The sequence below is a fragment of the Elaeis guineensis genome, chromosome 5 (genome assembly GCF_000442705.2).
Source record: "Elaeis guineensis isolate ETL-2024a chromosome 5, EG11, whole genome shotgun sequence".
NCBI lineage: Eukaryota > Viridiplantae > Streptophyta > Magnoliopsida > Arecales > Arecaceae > Elaeis > Elaeis guineensis.
In genome coordinates, this window is record NC_025997.2 from 131323190 (window position 1) to 131339653 (window position 16464).

The 16464-nt window shown below is 38.5% G+C and overlaps 1 long non-coding RNA gene across 10 annotated transcripts; it reads left to right on the top strand.

Moving 5' to 3' along the window:
• Positions 1–9088: 9088 nt before the first annotated feature.
• LOC105046318 (uncharacterized) lies at positions 9089–16328 on the top strand. Of its 10 annotated transcripts, XR_012141751.1 has the most exons (7): positions 9091–9492; positions 9784–9973; positions 11088–12082; positions 12963–13151; positions 13705–13784; positions 14977–15095; positions 15307–15943. It is a non-coding gene; the product is annotated as an uncharacterized lncRNA (long non-coding RNA). The 10 variants fall into 10 exon arrangements; XR_012141748.1 differs by lacking the exons at positions 14977–15095; positions 15307–15943 and adding an exon at positions 15957–16328 and having other exon boundaries at positions 9092–9492; XR_012141749.1 differs by lacking the exon at positions 14977–15095 and having other exon boundaries at positions 9092–9492.
• The last annotated feature ends 136 nt before the right edge of the window (positions 16329–16464 follow it).

Here is a 16464-nt window from a genome sequence, read left to right on the forward strand (position 1 = left end):
TAAACAAAGAGTACAAATCAAGTACATTAAAACACACCAAACACAGTATACAAATGTGCCAACAAAAAACTGTGTAAGCTGTAGAGATCTGATGTAGACTTTAAGAAGCAGTAACCTGAGGACAGCAGGCATATAACATGACGTAATATGTAACAGCTGTAAGTATTGGCCCATTTAAAAGCTGTAAGCTTTGAAGAGAAGTTCCAAGATTTGAAATGCTCTTTAAGTAATCAGCGAACCATATTTGCAGAAGTGAGAAGCAGAAATGTGGAGCTCTGTAAAGACGAATATGCCAAACATTTGTGAGATCCTGAAGACGTAGAGTTACATTGTCAGATGTTGGTCCCAGTTTTCCAGTTGCATGATGTGAGCCTGTATATGAGTCATAGAATACCCATCCTGAAAGTGACTGCAGATGAATCATGATAGAAATAGAAGCATATATGCAGATGTCCCTGTAATCAAGAAGCTGTGAAACTGTGAGGAGAAGGGGATGCAAAATGTGTAGTCTATGTAGGGATAAACTCTGATTACTCCAAGATTGTAGAGCCAGGAAGATCAGCAGCAGCAATGAGTAGCCTGATGATGTGCCATGGTCATAGCCTAAGGTCTTGTCTATTACGTATAAAGAATACAAACCCTGTAGATTGTGTTGTAGGTAGTATGCCATGATAAAAGCACAAGCCAATAAATCCTTGAAAACTGTCATTTGAAACGGAACATAACTCCTTGACAAATATGATTGACTTTTGTCCTGTGAAGATAGATTGAGCATTACCATTAAAGATAAGCGTCCCTGAGCCTTGAACATTATAAAAGATGGGGGTGTATTCAATACTAGATATGTGAAGAACCATTGTATGGAATAAAGCAGCAGATGAAAATGGAACAGAAGAACCTACGGAGACGAAAACCTTATGAAGTAAACAGAAGGCAACGACCATTTAAATAAAGAAGAAATGAGTATAAGGTCCTCATAGGAGAAGAACACAACAGCAAACATTAATAACAAAGATACCCTGCACTAACAAAGAAACAATAAGTTAGGCAAAACACTCCAATTTTTTCTATTTTCTCCTTTTGTTTTTCCTTTGTTTTTTCTTTTTTCTTTCTTTTTTCTTTCTTTCTTTTTTCCTTATTTCTTTTTGATCTCCTTTCTCACTTTTTCCCTTCTCGATCAATCTTTGCTCCTTTTCTATTTTTAATTTCTTCTTCTTAACGCCCCACTTAATTCCACCACCAATAGAAGCTATAGGCCAGAAAAAGCACCAGTCCAACAGCATATATTGTAGCCTTTTAACGAAACCAGGATGAGAGCACAAATTTAACACACTTATAAGATTGAAGCAGCACAAGAAGGATCTTCGAGCCAAGAGTGATGGTAAAGGCATTAAACAGGTAATGATTTCTAGCTGAGTGTTAGATGCCATGCCTAGGAAAGCCAATCGAATATGCATCAATAGCCAGAATTTGAACAAATAAAGGGTACATATACAAATGATCAATGGAAATAAAGAGATCTTCTACGTGAGCTTGGTTAGCGACCCAATCTATAGCTTGGTTTCTTTCTCTACAAATATGAGGCACAAAAAATTCATAAAAAGATTCCAACCAGAAGTGAATGTCCTTCATCCAAGGAGAAAGGGATTGTCGATTTTCCGATAGATGTTGTATCCAATTTAAAACCACCATCGAATCACCTTGAATGCACATCTTTCTAACCTCCATGTGGCTGACTAGATATCTAAGACCCAGCCACACACCAATCATCTCAGCATAAGGGATCAAGGATGGACAAAGTCATTTGCCTTCAGCAGCCAATAATAATCTATCATAATCCTTAATAACATAACTTGCAGTAGCATTGTTGGATCTCACTGTACTATCAAAGTTTAACATGAGTGTCCCGAGGGTAAGGGGTCTCCAAGAAATCAAATAAGAGGGAGGAGAAAGCTGATTTCTCAACATAGAAAGATCCCAATTCTTTAATGAAAAATTTGTAACATTAGAAGATGATGGTGATGGCAAGCAAATGTCAAAGAAAAAACACATACATCGTTGAATAAGATCAATTGGTTGAGAACATTTTGCCTGAAATAGTCTTTCATTCCTGTCCTGCCAAATAAGAGAGACCAGGTATGCCAGCATAGCCTTTTCTTTCACTCCTATAAAAGAACTTGAAAGGACAGTTAGCAGCATTGTTAGGAAAGAAGGGATTGGGTGGCCATAATTCTAATTTAACAGAGTCCAACAATGTTTAGCAAAAACACAGTCAAAAAAAATATGTTGACAGTTTTCTACATATCCTGGGCATAAATCACACTTAATAGAGTTAGATTGAATAATACCTCGGTAAAGCAAAAGTTCTTTCATCGATAATCGTTGCCACACCAATTTTCAAATGAGAAATCTTACTCTCATCGGGATGAGTAGGTACCATATCCAAGAGAAATTACAAATAAAGGACTGTAAGTAAGATGGATTTAGCACCCTTCCCACATCTTTAGAAGTAATAGAAAGAGACTTTGTAGGAGCCCAACCCAGCTGATCAGACTAATGCCCATGCTCAAGAGGCATGAAGAGAATCAATGTCATCATATCAGCATTGCAGAATGTGGCCAATAAAGAAACATTCCAAGTATTGTTAGGCAGCGTCAAATCCATAACAGTATATTGTGTCAAATCATGTTTTACATTGATAAATATAGGCCATCGACTAAGCGGCATATTTGAGAGCTAAAGATCATTTCAAACATTGACTGACAGACCATTTTCAATTAACCAGATAAATTGAGTTTGAATTTTGGAGACAACAACAGAAATTTATGCTAGATAGGAGTGCATTTAGGAGGCGGTTTATACATGATCTAGGAGTGATAGAACTGGTATTAGCGGAGACCAGCTGAGCCCATAAAGAGTAAGACTGAAGAATAAGGTTAGCAGCCAACTTTTTCAATAAAGTTTGACGTTGACAAAGAGATTGAAGACAAAGACCACCCTTAGTTTTCGGAGTACAAATTATCTCCCACGAGATCAAATAAAGACGATGCTAATTTGAGTCATGACCCCAAAGGAAGGAGTAGAACTGACGCTCAAACAAATCCAGCATAGAGATAGGAATGGGAGTGGTAGACATCATATACAAAAGGATTGATTTCTAGAACAGATTGTAACGAAGTGGACCGTCCTGCAAAGGAAAGAGCTCTTCATTTCCAAGATTGAATTTTCAAGAGAATTTTATCACATAAGAATTTAAGACCAACGGGTCGAAGATTAGCATCAGAGATTGGTACACCCAAATATTTTCAAATACCCCTCTTTCGGGACATACCCAAAGTTGAAGTAATAATATGCTTGATATTAGATGAAATTGAAGGACTGATGATGATAAAGGATTTGCTGAGATTAACTGACTATCTCGAATAATAGCAGTAAGAGTCCAAAAAAAGTTTTAGATATATGGCATCACGAATCATAGCACGGGCAATAAGCAGGCAATCATCTACATGAAATAAGTATGAGATTTGCGGCCCATCACGACAAAGTTTATAAGGATGAAGGAGTTTTGTTTGGACCGCAGAGTGTAAAATAATAAAGAAAATTTCAGAGCATAAAACAAACAAAATTGGTGACAATGGATATCCCTGACGTAGACTGCACCTTGCAGTGAACCACTCAGTAGGGGAACCATTAATAATAAGAGCAAATTGGAGGTTTAAAACACATGCAGAAATCTATGCAATGAATTGATCATGAAAATTAAAAGATCTAAGGATCCGAAAAAGAAAGCTCAATTGTATTCTGTCATAAGCTTTCTCTATATCCACTTTAACCATAAAAAGTTCCCTAGCAGGAGAAGCACGAACCAAAAAGTATGTGACTTCTTGCGCAATAAGAATATTTTTCATAATGCTTCTTTCTCAACAAAAGCACCTTGGGTAGGAGAAATGATTTCAACGATAAAGAATTGATTCGGTTAAGCAACACATGGGCCACAATCTTGTAAGTTGTATTACATAGACTAATCGGATGAAAATCAGCAGGAATCATAGGGTTATCAAATTTAGAAACCAAGGTAATAAAGATATTTTTTCAGGATGGCATCAAGATAGAGATCTGAAAGAAATATTGAATAGCCTTGATGATATCCTGACCCACGATATGCCAATAGTCTTGAAAGAAAGAGGCAGGAAAACCATCAGGTCCTAGAGCTTTGTCAGGATTTATGGAATGAATAACATGAATAACCTCTTCTTCCAAGACTTGGGATACAAGAGCCTCCTTTTAGGTAGGAGACAGAAAATGTGATATGCTCAAAAGCCAGGACTCATTTACAGATTGATTATCAGCCCAACGTAACCGAAAATGTTGAAATAAATAGTCTCGGATTTTATTTTCATCATTCACCCATTGGCCAGAATCACTCTTAAGAGATAAGATGTGATTATGATGTCTTCTAATAAGGATAGCTTTATGAAAAAAAATTTAGTATTCATATCACCCTCTCGAAGCCACCTAACACGAGATTTCGGATGCCAATACAACTCTTGCATAGATAAGTTCTGATTATAATCTTGAAGAAGTTTAAGCAACAAAAAATGGTTAGCTTGAGAAAGAGAACCCGATTAAGATTCAAACAATTGAAGCGAAAGGATATGATTATAGAGAATTTTGCCATTTCGAAACAAATTACCCACTTTATATTTATTCTAAAAATAGATCTTTTTTTTAATTTGTGTAGGAGAAAAGTTAAATGCTCATCAAGAGATATATGATCAGCCCCAACCTAAGAAGTGCGAATCAAACAATGAAAATCAAAACATAGCTTTTAAAAATTATAATACCGAAATGAAGGTCGTGACCTGGGCTGAGATATTTGAATCAAAAGCATTGGAGGGCAATGGTCAGACACAAATCAGACCAAATATTGAAGATACGATTCAGGATACATTTGCAACCAAAGATTAGATACAAAGGCCCGATCTAGATGTTCCCAAATCCTAGAAGGATCAGATTGATTATTACACTAAGTGAATCTGAGACCCTCATAGCCCAAATCAATTAAGTCAGTTGTAGATATAAAGCATTGAAACTCCCTAACATCCCTATTAATATGAAAAGTTTTTCCACCCAACTTATCATGAGGAGATAGAATGCAGTTGAAATCACCCAAAATAAGAGTAGAAAAGTGCAAATTTAAAACTTGAGAAGCAACATGGCAAAGAGAATGACAGATAAGACTATGAGTACTAGCATAAACTATACCAAGAATTTAAGATGAAGACCCAGGTTGGGATATGACTCCAAAATAGACCTGTCTATCCTTATGAATAAAAGAAACCGATCCAATATTTCGATATCAGGCCACTATAATTCCTTCAGATAAATCTTTCAAAGGAACCATATAGACATCCCAAAAATGGTCAAAACTATGCTGAACTCATTCCATAGAGTTCAGTTCAAGATGAATTTCCACAAAATCACATATATTCGGTTTATAAGTATGAATCAAAGACTTAGAATACTTGACAAAAGAGGGCTTCGTAGCACCTCTATAATTCCAAATGAGCACTCTCATGATGAAATAGAAGGATGTTCCCCATGCCCCCTGGCATAGGGCTGCTGGTTAAAGGATGATCAGTAGATTTCACATCAATTTTAGATGAAGTACCTTCAGCTTCCAATGTGCATGTAAGCTGATGCAAAACTTCATCATATAAGGCAATAGATTTGGCACCATGAGGAGGTACGGGTAGAACCTTGCCAATTGGAGTGGCAACCATTGAAAGCCCATCCAGTCGATTGGGTTTGGCCAAAATCGATCATCAAATTTTCTTTTTAGCAAGGCCCTTTGTGCATATAATCAAAGCTTTAGTGTCACTACCTATTAATTTTGCTTGAGGCTACTCCTCTCTAATAATTACCTTTCATTGCGGAGATGAGTCAAAACAAGAAGATCTAATTGCTGATGGCACCTTTACTAGTGAACGCTTTTGCTTTTCTTTTTATCCCCCTCGAGCCCCTCCCCCAAAAGATTTGGCACCTGTAGCTCCATTGGAACAATGTCAAAGTTAATTAAATCCTCCATTTCTGTTAGAGAATCAAATCTAGAGCCACTGGTTGAGTACACATGGACTGGCTTTGCTTGACGCATTGAGGCAGTCTTTTTAGGGATGATCTATGGATTATCTGATGAACCTGCTAGAGGTGATGCATCAGTTGTATCTCAGATTTCTTTTTTTTAGGTAGGTACTATAATTGAAACCCTTGCAGCTCTAATCCAAGATCCAAATAATGAATTTTTTAGGAAAGAGGATATATCCTTGCATCGAGTGTAGTTCCGAAGAAGAGGACTTATATAATCATATCCATAGCACATATTTGGAAGATCTTCATACACAAACTGTTGCTAGACAACTTGCTCATTTATAAGCAGTTTTGTGCCAGGACAAATAGGGCAACCCAGATCCATTTGGATACGAACCCTAGCAAATCCTAAACGAGAGGAATTTGCCATCCAAGGGTCAAAGAACCTAAGTTTACCAGTTTTGGAAGCTATCTTCAATATCATATCCTTGTCCCAGACATCCAGAGGTAAATTTGGTAGATGAAGCCACACATTAACCTTTTCGATCTTATCCTTTGATGGTTTAAAATTTGGCCTCCAAGTATCCAGTGCCAATAGTTGGCCAGCCAGTGTCCAGGGTCTCTTTTCCAAAATTCTTATCCAAACTTCCTCAGATGGTAAGAAAAAAAGTAAGAAACCCTCGGATAGAAGATTGACCTAAAAATCTCCCTTGATTAGCCAATGCTTCCTCATCTCACGCTGGATGAAATCGATTGCAAAACTCTGCCCAAGGAACTTGCCAAACATGGCCGCTTGACGTTTTTGTGCTGTCCTCTGCAGTTCTTACTTGAAAAAGACCACCATATTGTCGAAGTACGCCTCCAAAATAGAGATGTCCTCTTTTGAAAGTTGAGACATCTCCCAATGAAAACGGCGACGACCTTGTACAACTTGAGCTCAGGATCGATTTTGATCCATACTATGTTCAGTCGGAGAAGAGAATGCCGAATAGGATGGAGAGGTCTCCACCCCCTTCCCTTTTGCAGACAAGCCATTTATAGGATGGGATCCACTAGCCAGTGAAACGTCCGATGCGAGATCCCTCGGGGACCTTATCTGCGACGATCGCTCTTCTGAAGAAGGGTTAAATAGAACCCTAGCTCCCTTCCCTTTCTCAGACGAGCTATTCATGGGACATGACCCACCAACCGGTGATACGTCCGATGTAAGATCCCTCGGGGATCTTGTCGGTGACGATCGCCCTTTCGAAGAAGGATTGGATGGAACCCTAGCTTTTCCTTTCGCACACTCGCTTTGAACACTCATGTCGCACAAAAAGACCTTCATTGGCCTTGATCTCATATTGGCCTTGGTCTCATATTGAAGTGAAGGCCAATCACCTATTGAGGAGGAGAATGTCTTGCTAGAAATGAAATTCTCCTTCTTCAAGAAAATCTATAAAAAAATCTACTCATCGAAGATTTTTTGATAGAGGATATTTTTTGATGTTTAAGTCGGTCAGAATTTCAACAAATAATAGAGTGAAGAAAGAATGATACAGTCAGTCGAAAGGATGGAAGTTCTCAATGGTCCGTTGAGGTGGGATCTCGGCTGGATCTAAAATTAGTTGAGCCTTCCGATGCATTGATTCTATGGTTGGTCGGTATGTTGTTGTCCGAGACTTTATTTCTTCCCAAGCCGGAGTCACTTTAGAGTTGTCAGCTTTCTATGTTCTTCCTCCATTGGGATGCTGTCGATTGTACATAGGAAGTTGTTTTCTTGTTCGGACACCGAACAGTATTGATTGCAAAAATGGCTCACTCCCTCAGTACTATGCACGAAGGTTGGTAAGATTTTTGAACGGTGCGAAATGTACAATAAAGAAAATAAATGAGCCTATTTGGAGATGCCTCCCCTGAGCAATTCTGAATAACTAGTTTATTTGACTGAAAGATTTGGAGTAATTTAAATGGGTCAGTTTCAAGGATGGTAGCATTATTCTCAACAATACGTGTAATGTACCCAGGCACCTAGAAACTGACCTACTTCCATATGCTTTTCGCATGATATTGTTGCTGTCACTATCTATGAGAGGGGGCATAATTAGCTTGTTATATAACAGCGACATTTCAAACATTAGTTTTGTTGGAATCCTCACAATTATCTCTACACATTTCTCTGCGTGCTAGCTCAGGTCTGCTAAATACGCCACTGTCAACAACACTAATCATGTTAGTCATCTTTGTAAGCCACACCAATTGTATATTGATTAAAGGCAATAATCATTTCCACCAAATAAAAAGGCCATGAACTTGGAAAACAATCGATGGCCCCAATTATCATATTCTTGCAAAGAGGACATATTAGGAGCAAGCATCATCTAGTCTTACCGTGGTCAAGCTTGTCTGCCTTCATGTCCATTGACTTAAGCTTTCAATTAGTTGTTGTGAGGCATGATTAGATTTTGCCAGGGTCTCAACTGGCTCTTAGTGCACCTAATTTAGTCTCTAATGGGTCGGGGCTCCTCTTCTTTATTATCCGAATAAGGGGACCCGAGAGAGCTCCCGTGTGCGTTTTAGAAGAAGGGGAACGAGCAGTGAAGGTGGTAGACCGAGAGGAAAGCATGACATAAATGTGTACATATTTAATAACGAAAAGATTCATACTTTGCATTTGATAGTGGGATAATTTTTGCAGGATCATCTCTTCTATTATAGATGAGATAGTTTATTTTGTGACGTAAGTTATTCTTTTATGTTTTATTGGAAGAATAAGTGGAGTAATTAAGTACGTTGGTCGAAGCTATTTGAAATTTATTACAATAAAGGAAAAATTATTATTTATTATATTTGAAAAGTAGATAAAGATAATTTTTAATTTGAAAAGAATAAATTCAAAATAATATTAAATAACATTATTTATTCAAATAATTTTATTTAATAAGATTATTAAGTGTTTTCAAAACCGGAGCGATCGACGTTTTGAACTGGTTTAATCGGGACCCGACCGCCTTTCTGGTTAGGTTCAAACGATAAAGCCGGAAGACGTTCTCTCTCCTCTCTCCTTGCCATGGAGGCATCTCCCGCCTCTCCACCCGCCCCAGTCCCCACTCTCCTCCCTTGCTCCGAAGGGAAGAAATCCTTTGAGCCCAACACTGAAGCCATCAAGTAGCGGCTCCTCTGCTGAGGCGTCTTCCGCACTCCTCTGCCAAGTGAAGGAAGAAGCCCTCACGGACGAATCCCCATACTTGTCTGCGTCCCTAAGGCAAGCCCTAGAGGAGGAAGCCCATTTCCGCACCGTCTTCACCTGGTACGGTGCCGTGCGGAAGGAGCGAGAAGGTGCTAGTGCTTGCCGAGAAAACACGGGAGAGGTCGGATAAGGTTGCAAACCACAACAAATCCACTCCAAGAAGCTTCTCTTTCCATGTTCGTTCCCTGTTTTTGCCCTTCCCAGCCCCCATCCTTTCCCTCTCTCTTTTCTTTGCACTTGGATAATGGGGGTTTGGCTTCATGGTGGCATGAGTGATGAGATCTTGTTGTTGATTATATCTCTAGATCTCATGCTGCCGGTTCTCGTCGGCGGGCAATAATGGGGACTCGCTCGCCCACTTCAAATCCTCTGTCCTCGAGTCCGCCGACGATGCTGGTACTTCTTCCTTTCTTTCTTGCTTTATTGGCAACCTACTGAGGTGATGGTGGTTTTATTTGTTATTGCAGAGGATGGGGGCGACGGCAAACGAGACGGCGTGGTGAGGTTTGCCGACTCAGGCTGAAGGAGCTTCGGGCGGCCACCGATGGCTTCTCCCCCGACCTCATCGTCTTGGAGGCCACCTCCTCAACAGCGACCGCCCCGTCGCCGTTAGACACTCCCACAATTTCGCCTGGCCCGACCCCACCACGGTTCCTCGTCGGTCCCCTTGCCTTTTTTTCCCCTCTCTCTTTCTTCTCCCTCCTCTTCTTTCTCGTGTTTTGATTTCGATCGCATTCCGGTGTTTGGTTTCTCGGTGGGCTCGCGGTGGGGCAGCTCCGGAGCGAGCGGCTTGCCAACCTCATAGGCTGCTGCTGCGAGGGTGACGAGAGGGTGCTGGTCGCTGAGTTCATGCCCCACGAAACCCTAGCGAAGCACCTCTTCCGCTGTGTTCACTCCCCTCCTTCCCCGGTTATTTCTCAATAATTTGAAATTATTACCGGCTATTACGGAATAAACCTGAGATAATCTATTGATTCGTAAAATTATCACTTCCCGGGTTTTTGTTTTTGTACCGTACCAGATAAATGTGGTTATCTTTCCGAATGAATTTGATAATCTTGAATACGTTTCATCGTGAATGGAAGGGGGTATTTATGGAAACTTAAGATATTTATATGAGAATTTTATACAGTTCAATTGATGCACCGAGCATTTGTTGATTATAGTCATAAAATTTGATTATCACGAAAGATGACTTCCTTGCAAGTTACTCCCAGTTCATCTTTTCCTCCTGCTATACTCTATTTACTTTGGATGGTCATTTTCTTGAATCGATCGGGTAATAAATTTTGTTTGATTGTATTTACGAAAAAAAAAGAAAAACCGTTTGATTTTAGTGGGTAGCAGGCTAGTGACGATATTTTTAGAAAGGGCTTCTGAAGGAAGGCTTCTGTTTCCATTGCTTAGTAGTATCAACTGGATCAGTGTTTGATCATGAAACAATGAGGGATGGTGATGGTATATATCAGGGGATACCCAGCCTTGAATTGGGCAATGAGGATAAGAGTTGTGCTCTACCTAGCACAGTCACTGGGGTATTGCAGCAGGTGGAGGGGACACTATGTCACGATCTCAACGCATATAGAGTCCTCTTTGATCAAGTGAATTCATTAGGTGGCTTTCACATAAGCAGTCCCTCTTTCATCATGCCTATTGTTCATTTCGGCTGTTATGCTGCATTAATGTTGTAGGCTGTTTTCCTGATCATGTCATTATTGTGCATCATTGTTGCTTTGGCTGTTTTCCTGATCATGTCATCGGCATTTGACAGGATGTAATCTCAGGCTGTCTTGTTTTGGCTTCATGTAGCAAAGCAGAAATGAGAAGAGTTATAGCACAAACTTGGCATTCACACCTCCAGATTGCCTCCGGACAGATGCAAATTCTGTAGGCATGTTTACTGGACTTCTTCATGTTTAAGCATTTTGGTGGGTCAAACTTGTTATATTGGTTCTGTTCATGCATTGTTTGCCTAATGCAATGCAGGACCTGGTTCATGTATGGTGAGAAAAAGTTGTTTGCATTGTTTGAAATTTTGGTGGGGTGTTCTATTGAAACAAAAATATTCAATTTTTAAACTTTTGCTTTGCATTTTTCTTTTTTTTGTTAATTCTTACTGCTTGTATCTTTTAAAAGGTGTCATACTATTGAAAGTAAAGGTTCCAGATTGTCGAATATACTCTAAAATGATATTTAGAATACCTTTTCTCTTTTCTTTTTGTCCAACATATTTTTGCTGATCAATAATCTGTTTTTGTGGTTAGCTGCAACTTCAAAGGTAAAGAGAAATGGTGAATCTATTAAAAAAAAGAAAAAGCAAAAGAAAAAAAAAATCCTCTGCCCTGGCCAAAACTCGACGCATGAACTTTGCTGTTGGTATCATAGGAATGACCCCACAAGAATATCTTTTGCACATCTTTACGTAACCATTATACTCTTTTTTGAGATCTCTGTTCTGCATGTTCTTCCCCAAATGAATTTCCTGCTTGGATCACGATGTATAGGCATTCAGTCTTTAGCTATTAGGTTGCATGGAAGCTGTAATAGAATGCTAAAATTTCCATGCAACTAGCTTTACTTTTCCTTCTTGGCTATTGAAATCTACAGTGTGCATGAAAACTAAAACTTATTCTGTTCAAAGTTGGAAAGCATCATATATCATATCAGATCCATTTGGCAGGGAGAGTGACGCAGGAGAGTATAAAATGCAGCTTTGGAACTCTACTGCTTGACCTTCTTAGTAGAAATCATATTCCCCCAAGCCATGTAAGTTCTCTGACAAATTATGCTTGGCATTGCCTGATTTTAAGCTGAGTTTGATAACAGTACATAGTAAATGTTAATTTACTTGAATGATTTGGAAGATGTCAAGATATTTCTACATAAAATCACACTAAGCAGTAGCTTAATATATACCTTGGTCTTTATGCTCTGAAGGACAGGAAACTCTTAACTCTGCTGCCAGGGCAGAAGGTTATTATGTTAAGCTAAGATTCTAGTACTTTTACTAATTTTTTTTCCTTTGACTACCCTTGACATGTCATCCTTTAGAAACTTGGGTATTATTGTAAGTTGAAAATGTTTGTGGTTGAGATTTCAAGTGGAATTACCTTGTTTAGAGCATCTAGTTACAAACAGTGAAGGTGAATTCCCTTGAAACCAGAATGCTTTATCTGGAAGACCATCATGCAGCCAGATGTATGCCCACGTAAGTATTTGTAAGCAGCCTAACATATAAACTTGTGCACACCACAAAGTAATTTGACATTGTCAAGTGGTTTTATGGTGATATTAATTTCTGTGTATGGCATTTTTAATCTGAATAGAGTGTTACAAAGTGCATGTGCTTCCATTTAAGCATCTACATCTTTTAGGCCTCTTGTTTATGCATGTATGGTCGAAGCTTTATACTGTCACTTGTAGTGACATTGTCATTTATTGCCTCTACCTTTTCAATCTTAAATGTACATTGCAAAATAGCAGGGAAAAACAGATGGGAACTTCTGTGGCTTTACTCATGCTAGTGTTAGAAAATATTATTTTCTTTATTATCCTCTTTTTACTTATCTGTTTTGTGCCTGGACAGAACAATTTTACCACCATAAGTCATGAATTCAAGGCACTAACATAGATTTTTTTGCTGCAGGCACTTGACCGGTATGTGGCAATAATTTTCTAGTGCTGATGGATTCTTGTTTGGACGGGCATTTTGCCCATGCTGATGGGACTGAACTAGCAGGATTGGCTTCTCAGCATTTGCAATGTGAACCTCATTGAGAGGCCAAATCTGAAGTCATTAGTGACTCTTTTTAAATCTCTTCAGAAAGATGCAGATGTAAGGTTTTCCCTTGGAATCTCTGTTTTGGATTGTTAACAATCTCCTTGCTGTCACGCATTTCTTTTCTTGTGAAATTACTGAAATTCTCAACGCACATCAGGTAGCTCCCTATGATATAGGTTTTGCAATTCTCCCCTAATTCTTGCTTGTAGAACATTTTGGTGGTCGCTGCCCTCAATATTGCTTGACTAAACCTATACTTGCAATCTGTTTGTTATTTCAAATTTTGTCACTAGTTCTCTTCTTTTGATTACAGTGGTCTTTTCTGGAAAAAAGTTGTAGAACTAATTTTCAACCTTGGCAACATAAATACCATGGTCATACAGTCATTACTCACAGATTTATTTGCATGAGGTGTAATAGCATTTTGGTTGAAAGTGGGTGATTTTCTTTTTTTTCAATTTTACTATTTTCATACTTTGTGTGCAAACATATAATCCTTGATCCTCATTCATTTTTTCTTGGGAGATGCCCTTATGCATATTGATGGGCATTGCCCATGGTCCTGCAACTTCTATGCATAAACTTTCTTTATCTCCTCTTGGTGAAGCCTGCACCCGCTTAGACCTCACCACCACGCATGAAAGATTGGAGAATGTTGGATGCAAGGTTGATGGAATAGCCAGTCAGGTAAGAAAAATTTTTAGCTGCTGTCTTCACTTTTTGTATCCAGAATTTTATTTTATATATATATATATATATATATATATATATATATATATATATATATATATATATATATATATATATATAAAAGGTGCTTCATTCAAACACCTCTTGTATAAATACAACCAAAAGAATCAAAAAATAAAAAATCCCGAAGTAGCTTAGGGCCACTGCTTTGATCCACAAAACTTCATCTGAATGCTCAGCTGTGGTATTCGCCTTTTGGAAAACATGTCTGAAGGTCAGAGCAAAACATCTCTCCACCAAGACCGTAATGTCCTGCAGCAGGGGATGAGTGACTCCACCACGAGCGTAGTTCTGTAATCAGGTCATCATGATGGCCGAATCATCCTTAACAATGAGCTGCCTAACCCCCAATATTTGTTTGGCAAACACAATTTCTGTCCGAGCCGTGCAGAACACTCCCATCAAAGTTGATCTTTAGGTATAATGGAGGAAGAGGCTCTTAAGAGATAAACATCCAATAGATCGCTGCATGAACAAAGTAGCCTTATTCCTAACCAGTCAAATTTGGAGAGCCTTATAGAATAGATGGATGCCAATCGTTTTGGATGTGTCATCGTTAGTGCTGTGCTCCAATAGTTTCAGAAAAGCATGGGTCATGTTGCAATCAAGAGCTTATGGCTCGACATATGAGGTATTGTTTGTTTTGACCTACGGTCTATAGTTTGGAGACTGTATAGGCTATTTTTGGATCTCACGATTTTATCCTTGATATGTGAGGTATTGTTTGTTTTGACCTACAGTCCATAGTCTGGAGGCTGTATGGATCATTTTTGGATCTCACGATTTTATCCTTTAAAAGACATCTTATGTGGAAAGGATGGTCTCTTCCTATATAAGTTAGATTTTTTCTTGTTTCCAAATAATATGGGACTAATGATGTCTTTTTTTTTTTACATCACAATATACAACATAATTTTTCAAGTCAAGGGAGAATCTGGATACTCTATATACCATGTCTGTGGAATATAGCCTCCCCTAGTCAAAGGAAAAGATGGTTCTTTCCTATATAAATTAGATTTCTCTTTGATTTCAATCAATATGGGATTAATGATGTCTTTTCTTCTACTTTCACAGATCGTGTCTGTGTGATATAGTTCCTCAATTAAAGAAAAATCTGTGTATTCTACAGATCATATCTATGTACTCCCATAAAGTAATATTTAGGCGAAAGGAGCCCCATAGTTCATTGAGAATGATGCCCTTTTAGCGGCAATATTGCAGTTAAGGACTCATGATTCGACACGTGAGGTATCGTCTGTTTTGACCTACAGTTCATAGTTTGAAAGCTGTATAGATCATTTTTTGAGCTTTACGATTTTGTCCTTTAAAAACACTTCACATGGAAAGGATGGTTCCTTCTTATATAAGATAATTTTTTTCTTGATTTCAATTAATGTAGGATTAATGATATATTTTCTTCTACACCATAAGCCAAGTCTTTTGCCTGAGCATTCTGTAGGTACAAGCCTTATCCTCGGGTATCGAAAAAGAATATGCTTTAAGACCCTCTTCTAAGTCACAGCAAGAATATGCCAGCGGAATGTTCATGCCTACAGCTTGCAAGAGGAATTTGGTCAGAAGTCAACCTCAAGCCATCTTCCAAAAAAAAAAAAAAAAAAAAAAAGCTTATCCTTGGGTCTCTCTCTCTCTCTCTGCACGCGCGCGCGGGGTTAATTTTTCCATTAAGCCTTAGCTACAATGGCTTTCTATGAGTGGATGTAATAGAAACTACACAATAGGTACACATTTGTAATTTTGATCTTCTTTAGGAAGCCTATGAGTTGAAGATTTTTGAACAGTCAGTGTTGTGTGATTGGATAAATGTAGCTTCTTCAGTCTGGCATTCCAGCAACGGCTGTTATTTTACTTCTTCCCCGTCTTTCTACCCGATATCGTTAACGGTACCCACTATTGCTTAACATGCTATCAAAAAAACTTGTGAACTTAACTGGTTTCTCAGGATTTTTGTACTCTATCACCGGTGAAACAGTAATCAACTCGTTTCTTAGGATTTTTTGTAGTTTATCGCTAGTGAAACAGTAATTTTTCCAACGATGCTAGTAAATGCCACGGAATTGCTTATCTGATGAATGATATTTTCTCCAACAGTATCGTAGTTGATGAATGATACGGTACAAGAAGCTGTAGGAGATGCCATGCAGGCGCAGGTTCTTGCTCAAGTGGCCTGCTGCTTACTATCTTCAAGGAGCTGTTCCACTCAGTCTTCGAGTAAAAACTAATGCCCAAGAATTACTGAAAGATGGTGCAGCTTTTGAGGCTAAAACAACTTACAGATGGTGTAGTTTTATTGTTATGTTTATTTTTATTGGTCTTTAATTTGTTTAGCCGTCAATATGGTTTCGTTCACCCCCCTTCATTAAATTGTTTGTATCATGCGCAAATATGAAATCAAGAATTCAAATATATTCATTGCATTTTTAGCCATCTAGCTGGTTCACTGTATTGATTCATTTGGTCAACCAGCCAACAGTAGTGGGTAACGAATAGGAGCGGTCCAGAATTAAATGAATCAGTTTTTTTTTTGGGTGAAGAATTAAAGGAATCAGTTTGCTACAGCTCCACTGGGACCTAACTAGAGGAATATATCCCTTGTGTG